Consider the following 14,893-nt stretch of genomic DNA (forward strand, 5'->3'; position numbering starts at 1 on the left):
GACTCCAAAATTATTAGGTCTGAGGGAAAAACATGGCTACCAATGGTTATGGGTAACCGATCACACCATCGGCTGGCCATATACTCTGCTCCTGGCGAGCTTACTAACATGGGTGACCTAAGGGCTAAGGTTGGTAACTTCAACTTGTCCACAAATCCTCTTGATATGTATGAATGCGATGCACCAGTATCAAAAAGAATGAGTGTGGTAAATGACTTAATCAAAAACTTACCGATCATTGTGTCAGGCTGATCTTCAACCTCCCCCACGTTTATGTGGTTCACCTGACCTCTGGTGAAGGGATTGGGATTCTTCCCAGAGCTTCCATTTCCATTGCCATTCTTCAACTCAGAACAATCATTGGCATAGTGCCCAGTCTTCCCGCACTTGTAATAGGTAACATGGCCCAGGTCCTTCTTGGCGGGTGTTGCTGGGTTGGGACCGTTATGGTTACTGCTTGCTCCATTCCCGTTTCCATTCTTAGGCCACTGTGGTTATGTTAGCTTCCTCCATTGTGGGTATGGACTCCATGGTTATGGGTGTAACCTCCGGAGTTAGGGGTAAAGCGAGGCTTCTGCTGAGCTCCAGAATTGTACTTCCCTTGTCCATACTTCCGTTTGCAGCTCTCTATCTGCTGCTGTTTGCTTTCAATCATAAGGGCCCGGTCTACCAACTCCTGGTAGTTAGTGAATGTTGCCACCATCAACTGCATACTCATCTCATCATTCAGCCCTTCCATAAACTTCTCCTGCTTCACGGCATCTGTGGCCACATCATCTGGGGCATAGCGGGCTAACTTGCTAAACTCATCCACGTACTGCCCTACAGTGCGATTTTCCCTGGCGTAAGTTGCGAAACTCACGCTTCTTCATATTCATTGCTCCTGTAGAGACATGGGTTGTGCGGAAAGCTTGCTGAAACTGATCCCATGTGACATTGGCTATGGGAAAAGTGGCTGTGTAATTCTCCCACCATGAGGCTACATGTCCATCCAATTGATGTGCGGCAAAGCGCACCTTCTCAACATATGTGCAACCTGCGGTGGTCAGCTCCCTTCCAATCCTGCGGAGCTAGTCATCAGCAACAATCAGCTCGGTGCTACTAGAAAACACCGGCGGATTCAACCTTAGAAAACGAGCTAAGTTGTCAACTGGAGGTGGTGGTGGCGGGTTGTTGTTGTTGCCTTGGTTCTGGACTAATAGCTGCATCAAGGCATTCTACTGTTGGATCAGCTGGGTGAGCTCCGGTGGGAAAACAAATCTGGGGTCACGTCTCGGAGGCATCTGATAGGTTTTAGAGGGGAGGGTTTAGAATAGAGCGGGGTCTAATGAGAAAATCACTACCCATATGCACATGGGACAAACACAATCATATCACACCACTCAATTCAAACAAGGGCATACAATCGATCTAGCTACCGTTACAAAGTACTCGGACTACTCTATATATGATACGTCCATTTTGCATCATGATTTTATATTGATATTTATTGCATTATGGGCTGTTATTACACGTTATGTCACAATACTTATGCCTATTCTCTCTTATTTTACAAGGTTTACATGAAGAGGGAGAATGCCGGCAGCTCGAATTCTAGGCTGGAAAAGGAGCAAATATTAGAGACCTATTCTGCACAACTCCAAAAGTCCTGAAACTTCACGGGAGCACGTTTCAGAATATATAAAAAATATTGGGCGAAGGAAGTACCAGAGGGGGGCCACCCACCATCCACGAGGGTGGGGGGGCACCCTACCCCCCTAGGCGCACCCCCCTGCCTCGTGGCCCCCCTAGCAGGCCTTCGGTGCCCATCTTCTGCTATATGAAGTCTTTTACCCTAGAAAAAATCATAAGAAAGCTTACGGGACAAAACTCTGCCGCCACGAGGTGGAACCTTGGTGGAACCAATCTAGGGCTCCGGCGGAGCTGTTCTACCGGGGAAACTTCCCTCCGGGAGGGGAAAATCATCACCATCGTCATCACCATTGATCCTCTCATCGGGAGGGTTCAATCTCCATCAACATCTTCACCAGCACCATCTCATCTCAAACCCTAGTTCATCTCTTGTATCCAATCTTTGTCCCAAAGCCTCAAATTGGTACCTGTGGGTTGCTAGTAGTGTTGATTACTCCTTGTAGTTGATGCTAGTTGGTTTATTCGATGGAAGATCATATGTTCAGATCCTTTATGCATATTAATACCCCTCTGATTATGAACATGAATATGATTTGTGAGTAGTTACGTTTGTTCCTGAGGACATGGGAGAAGTCTTGCTATAAGTAGTCATGTGAATTTGGTGTTCGTTCGATATTTTGATGAGATGTATGTTGTATCTTCTCTAGTGGTGTCATGTGAACGTCGACTACATGACACTTCCCCATTGTTTGGGCCTAGAGGAAGGCATTGGGAAGTAATAAGTAGATGATGGGTTGCTAGAGTGACAGAAGCTTAAACCTAGTTTATGCGTTGCTTCGTAAGGGGCTTATTTGGATGCATATGTTTCATGCTATGGTTAGGTTTACCTTAATACTTCTTTTGTAGTTGCAGATGCTTGCAAGAGGGGTTAATCATAAGTGGGATGCTTGTCCAAGGAAGGGCAGTACCCAAGCACCGGTCCACCCACATATCAAATTATCAAAGTAACGAGCGCAAATCATATGAGTGCGATGAAAATTAGCTTGACGATAATTCCCATGTGTCCTGGGGAGCATTTTCCTTTATATAAGAGTTTGTACAGGCTTGTCCTTTGCTACAAAAAGGATTGGGCATCATGCTGCATCTTATTTACTTTTATTATTTTTTACCCGTTACAAATTACCTTATCACAAAACTACCTATTACCGATAATTTCAGTGCTGGTAGAGAATATCTTGCTGAAAACTGCTTATCATTTCCTTCTGCTCCTCGTTGGATTCGACACTCTTACTTATCGAAAGGACTACGATAGATCCCCTATACTGGTGGGTCATCAAGACTTTTTTCTGGCGTCGTTGTTGTGGAGAGAAGCGCCTTTGGTGAGTGGAATTTGGTAAGGAAAAATTTATATAGAGTGCTGAAATTTACTGTCACTTGTTACTATGGAACATAATCCTTTGAGGGGCTTGTTCGGAGTATCTTCACCCCGACCAGTAGAGCAAAGAGTTGCTCCTCAACCTACTAAAATTTTTTACTTTGAAATTCCTTCGGGTATGATAGAGAAACTGTTAGCTAATCCTTTTACAGGAGATGGAACATTACTGTAACACCCCAAGTGTCATGCTACACTGACATCACACTGATGTTGCCATTTCATCAAATTTGACTAGGCCAAATTGCCACTTGAGTAAAATCAAAGTCAAATTCAATTTTAAAATACAAGTCAAATCAGTAGTTCTTCAAACTGTAAGTCAAAAATGTTCATTGGGTACCAAATATTCATGAACTAATTATCATGAATGAACCAATATTATTTGGATACTGAAAATGCCCACAATCTAAATTAAACAAATCCAGCAACATTAATTTGAGCAATTTCAAATTTAAACAAATAATTATATTTTCCAAAATAAATTGAAACTCTGTGTGCTAGATCAAAGCATTGCCTACTAAGTTATGTGACCTATTTCATCTGCAACAAATTTTTGTTGCTATTAAAAGAAAATACAAAACAACAAGAAATAAAAGAAAACGAAAATAGGTAAAAGGGAAAGAGACAAGAGACAAGACTACACATTGCACTGCCGGCCCAGTCCACCAGGAGATCTCCTTCCTCCTCCTGTTCACCCAAGCGCCGTGGACGCAGAGCGCCCGTCCATCGCAAGGATCGCCACGCGTCGCCCATCCGACGAGTCGTGGAGGGGATAAGGCCGCGCCCAGCCTCCTCTCCGTCGTGGTCAAACCCTAGAACCACTTTCCCCTCGCTCGCCTGTCTCCCTCTCTCGTTCGTCCGCACCCGAGAGCAGCCACCGCTGCGCCCTTGTCGATTCCACGGCTACCGGCCACTCCAAGACACGAGAGGGCGGCCAGGAGCTCCAGCGTGGTCGCCCTCATCGACACCGGGCATCGCTTCGAGCCAGAGCGCCGTGAAGCCGACGCCATCGTCATCTCCTCCGCCTCGGTCGCCACTGCCTCGCCTTCGATTCACCCTACTCTGGCTCGGCCCCGGCCACTTCGACCTCGCCGTCGCGCTCACGGTGAGGCCCTCCTCCGATTCCCAGCCTTTCCCCCTTCAACCCGTCTCCATAGACACCGTACACCGTCGTGGCCGAACTCTCTAGAGCTCTTCTCTCGTGCGCGCAAAGCACCGCGCCCTGGCCGTGTCTTGTGCATGCGCGTGCGCGCGCGGCCGTCGGCCACTGCTGCCCGGGGCTGCGCCCTGCTTCTCCTCCCCAGGTGCACTGCGCTGCTGCTACTACTGTCTTCTGCTGCTCACGTGCAACCGCTGCCGCTGCCTGCTGTTGCCTCCTACTGCTGTTGCATTGCTTTTGCTGCGTACCGCTGCTCTCCGCCGCCGTTGTCGTCCGGCTGCGCCCTCGCCTCGCCTCCACAGCCGCCCTGCAGCCACCCACGCCCGCGCCCGCGAAGCCCGGCCGCTGCTGCTGCCCTCCTTCGTGCTCGCCTGCTCGTACCTGTCGAGCGACGCCGTCGGCCGTCGCCAAGCATCGTCGTGGCCGACGCACCAAACAACCTCCGCCCCTCCTGCCACCGGTGGCTCGGCTCCGCCGCCTCCTGGGCCCGCCCACGCAGCCCCACGCCGAGGTTCCCGCGGCCTTCCGCTGCCGGCCGAGCGTCGTGGCCGCCGCGTGTGTTGTGCCTGCTAAGGCCATGGCCGACCTTGTTTGGGTTAGATGCTAACCCCCCATGCTAACCCCCACTAACATCTAGGCCCCACCCCACTAACTAAGAAGTTAACTAAATTAATTTAACTCCGGTGTATGACGTGTGGGCCCCTTTCGTTTAACTAAATAGTTAAAAATAAGTCTAATCTGATCTGTGACACTGACAGGAGGGTCCCACAGTGCCCACTTGACTGGTCAAACTACTCACTGGACAACCCAGTCAATGACACGTGGGTCTTGGTTGACTCTGTTGACCAGTCAACTGGTCAGTTGACCTGCTGACTCAGATGACTGGCCCCACATGTCATTGACTGTGGCTGGGTCTGGCTATGTAATAAAAGTACTTAGAATTTTATTTTTGAATTAAATTAAATCTACAAATTCAGAAAGTCATTTAAAACTTCGTAAATTAATAGAAAATAATCCGTAAGTCGGATGAAAATATTTTGTACATGAAAGTTGCTCAGACTTTCGAGATGAATCCAAATACGAAGTCCGTTTGTCAGCCACGCGTCTCTAACATACCGAACATGCAAATTTTCCTCTTCAGTTCATTTGTCCGAAAACACGAAACACTAGGAATACTTTCCCAGATGATTCCCCCCTTCGCCGGTAGCACCTAGTACTGCGTTAGGTCATCCCTAGCACCGCGTATTGCCATGTTATGCTTTGTGATGCTTTGATTGCTTTGTTATTTATTGTGTTCCCTCCGTTACTTCTTTTCGGTAGACCCCGAGACCGCGGTTGAACCAGTGATCGACTACTTCACCTTCGAGGGTCTATTTCTATCTGCACAGCTTCCAGGCAAGCCCCCCCTGATCACCAGATATCGCCTATTCTTCTCTCTACTTCTTGCATTAGAGTAGTGTAGCATGTTACTGCTTTCCGTTAATCCTATCCTGATGCATAGCCTGTCTTTGCTACTACTGTTGTTACCTTTACCTGCAATCCTAAATGCTTAGAATAGGATGCTAGTATTTCATCAGTGGCCCTACATTCTTGTTCGTCTGCCATGCTATACTATCGGGCCATGTTCACTCGAGAGGTGAACACAGGTATATACTTATACATAATATATGATACTTGTGGCGACTAAAGTTGGGTCGGCTCGTAGAGTACCCGCTAGTGATTCCGGTGTGGGGGCTGAAGGGACAGGTGGTTCCATCCAGGTAGTGATGTGCCTGGGTTTCCGACGGCCCCCGACTGTTACTTGTGGCGGAGCGACAGGGCAGGTTGAGACCACCTAGGAGAGAGGTGGGCCTGGCCCTAGTCGGCGTCCGTGGTTACTTCAAAATAACACGCTTAACAAGATCTTGGTATTTGATCTGAGTCTGGCCATCGGCGTATACGCACTAACCAACTACGCGGGAACAGTTATGGGCACTCGACATCGTGGTATCAGCCGAAGCCTTCATGATATCAGCGACTGAGCGGCGCGCCGGGTCGGACCGCGTAACGCAACTTTTTAATGGAGGTTGCTAGGTCTGCTCACCGGCCGCCCTCGCAACATGCAGGTGTGCAATGGGCGGTGGGCCCAGACCCTTGCGCCATAGGATTTAGACCGGCGTGCTGACCTCTCTGTTGTGCCTAGGTAGGATTGTGACGTGTTGATCTTCCGAGGCCGGGCATGACCCAGAAAAGTGTGTCCGGCCAAAGGGGATCGAGCGTGTTGGGAAATGTGGTGCACCCCTGCAGGGAAGTTTATCTATTCGAATAGCCGTGTCCCTTGGTAAAAGGACGAGCCGGAGTTGTACCTTGACCTTATGACAACTAGAACCGGATACTTAATAAAACACACCCTTCCAAGTGCTAGATATAACCCGGTGATCGCTCTCTCACAGGGCGACGAGGGGAGGATCGCCAGGTAGGATTATGCTATGCGATGATACTTGGTTAACTTACCATCTACTCTCTTCTACTGCTCCAAGATGGAGGCTGCCAGAAGCATAGTCTTTGATAGGACTAGGTATCCCCCTCTTATTCTGGCATTCTGCAGTTCAGTCCGCAGATACTACCCTTTTCATTGATACCAATGCATATGTAGTGTAGATCCTTGCTTGCGAGTACTTTGGATGAGTACTCACGGTTGCTTTGCTACTTCTTTTTTTCCCTTTTCCCGGTTATTGCGATCATATGTTGGAGTCGAGGAGCCAGAGGATCCCGAGAATGATTCTACATGGAGTTCAGCTTCGAGGAATAGTTAGGAGGTCCTAGGAAGGAGGCCTTGCCTTTTCAATTGTTATTACTTTTGTGCTAGCCTTCTTAAGGCAAACTTGTTTAACTTATGTCTGTACTCAGATATTGTTGGTTCCGCTGACTCTTGTGTATTCGAGCTATGTATTCGAGCCCTCGAGCCCCTTGGCTTGTAATATAAAGCTTATATTATTTTTTTAATTTGTGCCTAGAGTTGTGTTTTGATATCTTCCCGTGAGTCCTTGATCTTGATCGTACACATTTGCGTGTATTATTAGTGGACGGTCAAATTGGGGGCGTCACAATTACATCCCAATTTGCACCTAATCTATGTGGATGAAGTTTGTGGATTATAAGCTTGAAGGTATGCCCGAGGATGTTATCAAGAAGAAGGTCTTCCCTTTATCTTTGAAGGGAAAGGCATTGACATGGTTTAGGCTATGTGATGATATGGGATCATGGAACTACAACCGATTGAAATTAGAATTTCATTAGAAGTTTTATCCTATGCATCTTGTTCATCGTGATCGTAATTATATATATAATTTTTGGCCTCGCGAAGGAGAAAGCATCGCTCAAGCTTGGGGGAGGCTTAAGTCAATGTTATATTCATGCCTCAATCATGAGCTCTCAAGAGAAATTATTATTCAAAAAATTTATGCTCGACTTTCTCTCAATAATCCCTCCATGCTCGATACTTCTTGTACTGGATCTTTTATGATGAAGACTATTGAATTCAAATAGGATTTATTGGAAAGAATTAAACGCAACTCTGAAGATTGGGATCTCGATGAAGGTAAGGAGTCAGGTATAACACCTAAGTTTGATTGTGTTAAATCTTTTATGGATACCGATGTTTTCTATAAATTTAGCACTAAATATGGAGTTGACTCTAAGATAGTAGCTTCTTTTTGTGAATCCTTTGCTACTCATGTTGATCTTCGTAAGGAGAAGTGGTTTAAATATAATCCTCCCGTTGAAGTAAAAGTAGTTGAACCTATTAAAGTTGAAGAAAAGACTATTACTTATAATGTTGATCCTATTGTTCCTACTGCTTATATTGAGAAACCACCTTTCCCTGTTAGAATAAAGGATCATGCTAAAGTTTCAACTGTGGTTCGTAAGAGTAACACTAGAACACCTACACTCCCTAAGCAAATTAAAGTTGAATCTAACATTTCTATGGTTAAAGATCTCTTAGCTGATAATATTGATGGGCATGTTATTTACTTCTGTGATGAAGCTGCTAGAATTGCTAAACCTGATACTAAAAATAAGCATAGACCTATTGTAGGCATGCCTGTTATTTCTGTTAAAATAGGAGATCATTGCTATCATGGCTTATGTGATATGGGTGCTAGTGCAATACCTCATTCCTTATACAAAGAAATTATGCATGATATTGCACCTGCTGAGATGGAAGAGAATGATGTTACAATTAAACTTGCCAATAGAGACACTATTTCACCAGTTGGGGTTGTTAGAGATGTTGAAGTCTTGTGTGGGAAAATTAAACACCCTACTGATTTTCTTGTTCTTGGTTCCCCACAAGATAACTTGTGTCCCATTATATTTGGTAGACCCTTCTTGAATACTGTTAATGCTAAGATAGACTGCAAAAAGGATGTGGTTGCTATTGGTTTGGGGATATGTCTCATGAGTTTAATTTTGCTAAATTTCGTAGACAACCCAATGATAAAGAATCGCCTAGTAAAGATGAAATTATTGGTCTTGCCTCTAGTGTCGTTCCTCCTAATGATCCTTTAGAACAATATTTGCTAGACCATGAAAATGATATGTTTATGAATGAAAGAAGAGAAATAGATGAAGTATTCTTTAAACAGGGACCTATTTTGAAACACAATTTGCCTATTGAAATCCTAGGGGATCCTCCTCCACCCAAGGGTGATCCCGTGTTTGAGCTTAAACAATTACCTGATACTCTTAAATATGTTTATCTTGATGAGAAAAGGATATATCATGTTATTATAAGTGCTAACCTTTCAGAGCATGAAGAAAAGAAATTATTGAAAACTCTGAAGAAGCACCATGCAGCTATTAGTTACACTCTTTATGATCTTAAGGGCATTAGTCCCACTCTATGCCAGCACAAAATAAAATTGGAGAAAGACGCGAAATCGGTTGTTGATCACTAACGACGGTTAAATCCTAAGATGAAAGAAGTGGTAAGAAAAGAAATACTAAAGCTTATGGAGGCAGGTATAATTTATCCCGTTGCTGATAGTCAGTGGGTATGTCATGTCCATTATGTCCCTAAGAAGGGAGGTATTACTGTTGTTCCTAATGATAAAGATGAATTGATCCCACAAAGAATTGTTACAGGTTATAGAATGGTAAATGATTTCCGCAAATTAAATAAAGCTACTAAAAAGTATCATTACCCTTTACCTTTTATTGATCAAATGCTAGAAAGATTATCCAAACATACACATTTTACTTTCTAGATGGTTATTCTGGTTTCTCTCAAATACCTGTGTCAAAAGAGGATCAAGAAAAGACAACTTTTACTTGCCCTTTCGGTACCTTTGCTTATAGATGTATGCCTTTTGGTTTATGCAATGCACCTGCTACCTTTCAAAGATGTATGACTGCTATATTCTCTGACTTTTGTGAAAATATTGTTGAGGTATTCATGGATGATTTTTCTGTATATGGAATTCTTTTGATGATTGCTTAAGCAACCTTGATCGAGTTTTGCAGAGATGTGAAGAAACTAATCTTGTCTTGAATTGGGACAAGTGCCACATTATGGTTAATGAAGGTATTGTCTTGGGGCATAAAATTTCTGAAAGAGGTATTGAAGTGGATAAAGCTAAAGTTGATGCTATTGAAAAGATGCCATGTCCTAAGGACATTAAAGGTATAAGAAGTTTTCTTGGTCCTGCCGGATTTTATAGGAGGTTCATTAAGGACTTCTCTAAAATCTCCAGGCCTCTGACTAATCTCTTACAAAAAGATGTTCCTTTTGTCTTTGATGATGATTGTGTAGAAGCATTTGAAATACTTAAGAAAGCTTTGATTTCTGCACCTATTATTCAGCCTCCTGATTGGAATTTACCCTTTGAAATTATGTGTGATGCTAGTGATTACGCTGCAGGTGTTGTGTTAGGACAAAGAGTTGATAAGAAATTAAATGTTATCCAATATGCTAGTAAAAATCTAGACAGTGCCCAAGGAAATTATGCTACTACTGAAAAGGAATTTTTAGCAGTTGTATTTTCTTGTGATAAGTTCAGACCTTATATTGTTGATTCTAAAGTAACTGTTCACACTAATCATGTTGTTATTAAATATCTTATGGAAAGGAAGATGCTAAACCTAGACTTATTAGATGGGTTCTCTTGCTACAAGAATTTGATTTGCATATTATTGATAGAAAGGGAGCTGAGAACCCCATTGCAGACAACTTGTCTAGATTAGAGAATGTTCTTGATGACCCACTACCTGTTGATGATAGCTTTCCTGATGAACAATTAGCTATCATAAATGCTTCTCGTACTGCTCCATGGTATGCTGATTATGCTAATTACAATGTTGCTAAATTTATACCACCTAGTTTCACATACCAGCAAAAGAAAAAGTTCTTCTATGATTTAAGACATTACTTTTGGGATGACCCACACCTTTATAAAGGAGTAGATGGTGTTATTATACGTTGTGTACCTGAGCATGAACAGGAACAGATCCTACGCAAGTGCCACTCCGAGGCTTACGGAGGACACCACGTTGGAGATAGAACTGCACATAAGGTATTGCAATATGGTTTTTATTGACCTACTCTCTTCAAAGATGCCCTTAAGTTTGTCTTGTCTTGTGATGAATGTCAAAGAATTAGTAATGTTAGTAGACGTCAAGAAATGCCTATGAATTATTCACTTGTTATTGAACCATTTGATGTTTGGGGCTTTGATTATATGGGATTGTTTCCTTCCTCTAATGGGTATACATATATTTTAGTTGCTGTTGATTATGTTACTAAATGGGTAGAAGCTATTCCAACTAGTAGTGCTAATCATAACACCTCTATTAAGATGCTTAAAGAAGTTATTTTTCTGAGGTTTGGAGTCCCTAGATACTTAATGACTGATGGTGATTCACATTTTATTCATGGTGCTTTTCGTAAAATGCTTGCTAAGTATGATGTTAATCATAGAATTGCATCTCCATACCACCCACAATCTAGTGGTCAAATAGAACTAAGTAATAGAGAGCTTAAACTAATTTTGCAAAAGACTGTTAATAGATCTAGAAAGAATTGGTCCAAGAAACTTGATGATGCATTATGGGCTTATAGGACTGCATATAAAAATCCTATGGGCATGTCTCCGTATAAAATGGTTTATGGTAAAGCATGTCACTTACCTCTTGAATTAGAACATAAGGCATATTGGACCATTAAAGAGCTCAATTATGATTTCAATCTTGCCAGTGAGAAGAGGCTTTTTTACATTAGCTCACTTGATGAATGGAGAACCCATGCCTATGAGAATGCCAAATTGTTTAAAGAAAAAGTTAAAAGATGGCATAACAAAAGGATACAAAAATGTGAGTTTAATGTAGGTGATTATGTATTGTTATACAACTCTCGTTTAAGATTTTTTGTAGGCAAACTCCTTTCTAAATGGGAAGGGCCTTACGTTATCGAGGAGGTCTATCGTTCTGGTGCCATAAAAATCAACAACTTTGAAGGCACAAATCCGCGGGTGGTGAACGGTCAAAGAATCAAACACTATATCTCAGGTAATCCCATAAATGTTGAAACTAATGTTATTGAAACCGTAACCCCGGAGGAATACATAAGAGACACTTTCCTGAACATTTCAGACTCCGAAAAGGAAGAGGTATGTGGTACGGTAAGTAAACCGACTCCAAAACAGTTCTAATAGCACTTTTTCTCCGTTTTGGAATATTTAAGAAAATAGGAAAATAAGAAGCAGTCCGGGAAGGACACGAGGCATCCACGAGGGTGGAGGGTGCGCCCTACCCCCCTGGGCATGCCCCCTGCCTCATGGGCACCTCGTGTGCTCTCCGGACTCCGTTTTCTTACACGATACTTCTTTTGGTCGGTAAAAATTCATTATATAATCTCCCGAGGCTTTTGACCATCGTACCGCGCAAAGATCCTCTGTTTTTGTTTCGAGCTGTTTTGCTGCAGATTTAGATCAAGATGTCTTCTCAAGACTCCGACGGAGAGAGCTATGTCTCACATCTCATTGCTGACCCAAAGACCAATGGGGACCTATCTCCTTGTGGTCGAACTACGGATGATGAGGAGTATGCTCACTTGAGGATGATCAATGATTCAAGTTTGGAGGAGGAGGATGTCCCTCTACCTCAACCTGGGGATATGCACGTGAAGTTCAAGAAGTCTAGTCTCCCCAAGAGGGCTAAACTGTCTAACAACCGATCTATTCCTTCTCGTTTTTGGCAGAAAAGCAAAGGAGATTTATGTGACAAGATCTTGAAGCTGGAATTGGAGGTCAATGATTTAAAGGAGATCGCCCTTCTCAACAATATGAAAAAGCTGAAGGCACAATCATCAACAACTCCAACATCACCACCCCCGAAGAAAGAGACATAAACACATGGTATGGGCACTCCCCTTGACAACTGCCAAGCTTGGGGGAGTGTCCCGGTATCGTATCACCATCACACTTTTATCTTTACCGTTTTTCTTAGTTTGATCCTTTTGGTAATATCTTGATCTAGTAGAATAAAGTTTTAGTATGATCTAGTTTTGAGTTTTTGCTTTATGATCCTTCTATGTAATTGAGTCCGTGAGCTATATATAATAAAGATTAGTGTTGACTCAAGGGCTTGATTATCTTGTTGTGATCTTGAGGGAATAAAAATAAAAGAGAAAGAATAAAAAGAAATAAAGGGATCATATGGATCTTATGGAGAGTAATGACTTCACATATAAAGAGTATGATGAATAAAAGTTGTTGAGAGTTGACAAACATAGTTTTGGTCATTGTTGCAATTAATAGGAAGTAATAAAGAAAGAGAGGTTTTCACATATAAATATACTATCTTGGACATATTTTACGATTGTGAGCACTCATTAAAATATGACATGCTAAAGAGTTGACATTGGACAAGGAAGACAACGTAATGGGTTATGTTTTCTTACATCTGAAATAGATTATATTGTCATGGACCATCCAACATGTTGAGCTTGCCATTCCCTCTCATGCTAGTCAAATTCTTTGCACCAAGTAGAGATACTACTTGTGCTTCCGAATAACCTTCAACCATATCTACCTATGGATTGAGTAAGATCCTTCAAGTAAGTTGTCATGTTGTATGCAATAAAATTTGCTCTCTAAATATGTATGATTTATTAGTGGGGAGAAAATAAGATTTATACGATCTTGTGATATGGAAGCAATAAAAGCGACGGACTACATAATAAAGGTCCATATCACAAGTGGCAATATAAAGTGACGTTTTTTTGCATTAAGATTTCATGCATCCAACCATAAAAGCACATGACAACATCTGCTTCCCTCTGCGAAGGGCCTATCTTTTATTCTTGTCTTATACTTCAAACAAGAGTCATGGTGATCTTCACCTTTCATTTTTACATGTTATCCTTTGGCAAGCACAATATGTTGGAAAGATCCTGATATATATAGCTAATTGGATGTGAGTTTTCATGAACTATTATTGTTGACATTACCCTTGAGTTAAAAGGTTGGGAGGCAAAACTATAATCCCCTATCTTTCTCTGTGTCTGACTAAAACTTCATAACCATAAATATTGCGTGAGTGTTAGCAATTGTGAAAGACTAAATGATGGTTGAGTATGTGGACTTGCTGAAAAGCTCTTATATTGACTCTTTCCTATGTTATGATAAATTGCAATTGCTTCAATGACTGAGATTATAGTTTCTTGTTTCTCAATGAAGTTTCTGATTCATACTTGAAATTGTGAATGAATTGTTACTTTAGCATAAGAAATCATATAAGAATATATATATGTTGTTGTTCTAAGAAGGATCATGATGCCCTCATGTCCATATTTTATTTTATCGACACCTCTATCTCTAAACATGTGGACATATTTTTCGATATCGGCTTTCGCTTGAGAACAAGTGAGGTCTAAGCTTGGGGGAGTTGATACGTCCATTTTGCATCATGCTTTTATATTGATATTTATTGCATTATGGGCATTTATTGCACGTTATGTCACAATACTTATGCCTATTCTCTCTTATTTTACAAGGTTTACATGAAGAGGGAGAATGCCGGCAGCTGGAATTCTAGGCTGGAAAACGAGCAAATATTATAGATCTATTCTGCACAACTCCAAAAGTCCTGAAACTTCACGGGAGCATGTTTCAGAATATATAAAAAATATTGGGCGAAGGAAGTACCAGAGGGGGCCACCCACCATCCACGAGGGTGGGGGCGCGCCCTACCCCCTGGGTGCGCCCCCTGCCTCGTGGGCCCCCTAGCAGGCCTCCGGTGCCCATCTTCTGCTATATGAAGTCTTTTACCGTGGAAAAAATCATAAGCAAGCTTACGGGATTAAACTCCGCCGCCACAAGGCGGAACCTTGGCGGAACCAATCTAGGGCTCCGGCGGAGCTCTTCTGCCGGGGAAACTTCCCTCCGGGAGGGGGAAATCATCACCATCGTCATCACCATCGATCCTCTCATCGGGAGGGGGTCAATCTCCATCAACATCTTCACCAGCACCATCTCATCTCAAACCCTAGTTCATCTCTTGTATCTAATCTTTGTCCCAAAGCCTCAGATTGGTACCTGTGGGTTGCTAGTAGTGTTGATTACTCCTTGTAGTTAATGCTAGTTGGTTTATTCGGTGAAGATCATATGTTCAGATCCTTTATGCATATTAAT

The 14,893-nt window shown here is 42.6% G+C and overlaps 1 long non-coding RNA gene across 1 annotated transcript; it reads left to right on the forward strand.

Annotated features, from left to right (window-relative positions):
• Positions 1–3,702: 3,702 nt before the first annotated feature.
• On the forward strand, positions 3,703–7,208 carry LOC147990737 (uncharacterized). Its single transcript, XR_015600489.1, has 2 exons — positions 3,703–4,169; positions 5,544–7,208. It is a non-coding gene; the product is annotated as an uncharacterized LOC147990737 (long non-coding RNA).
• The last annotated feature ends 7,685 nt before the right edge of the window (positions 7,209–14,893 follow it).

The sequence above is a fragment of the Triticum urartu genome, chromosome 1A (genome assembly GCF_056163025.1).
Source record: "Triticum urartu cultivar PI428250 chromosome 1A, HENAU_Tu73, whole genome shotgun sequence".
Taxonomy (NCBI): Eukaryota; Viridiplantae; Streptophyta; class Magnoliopsida; order Poales; family Poaceae; genus Triticum; species Triticum urartu.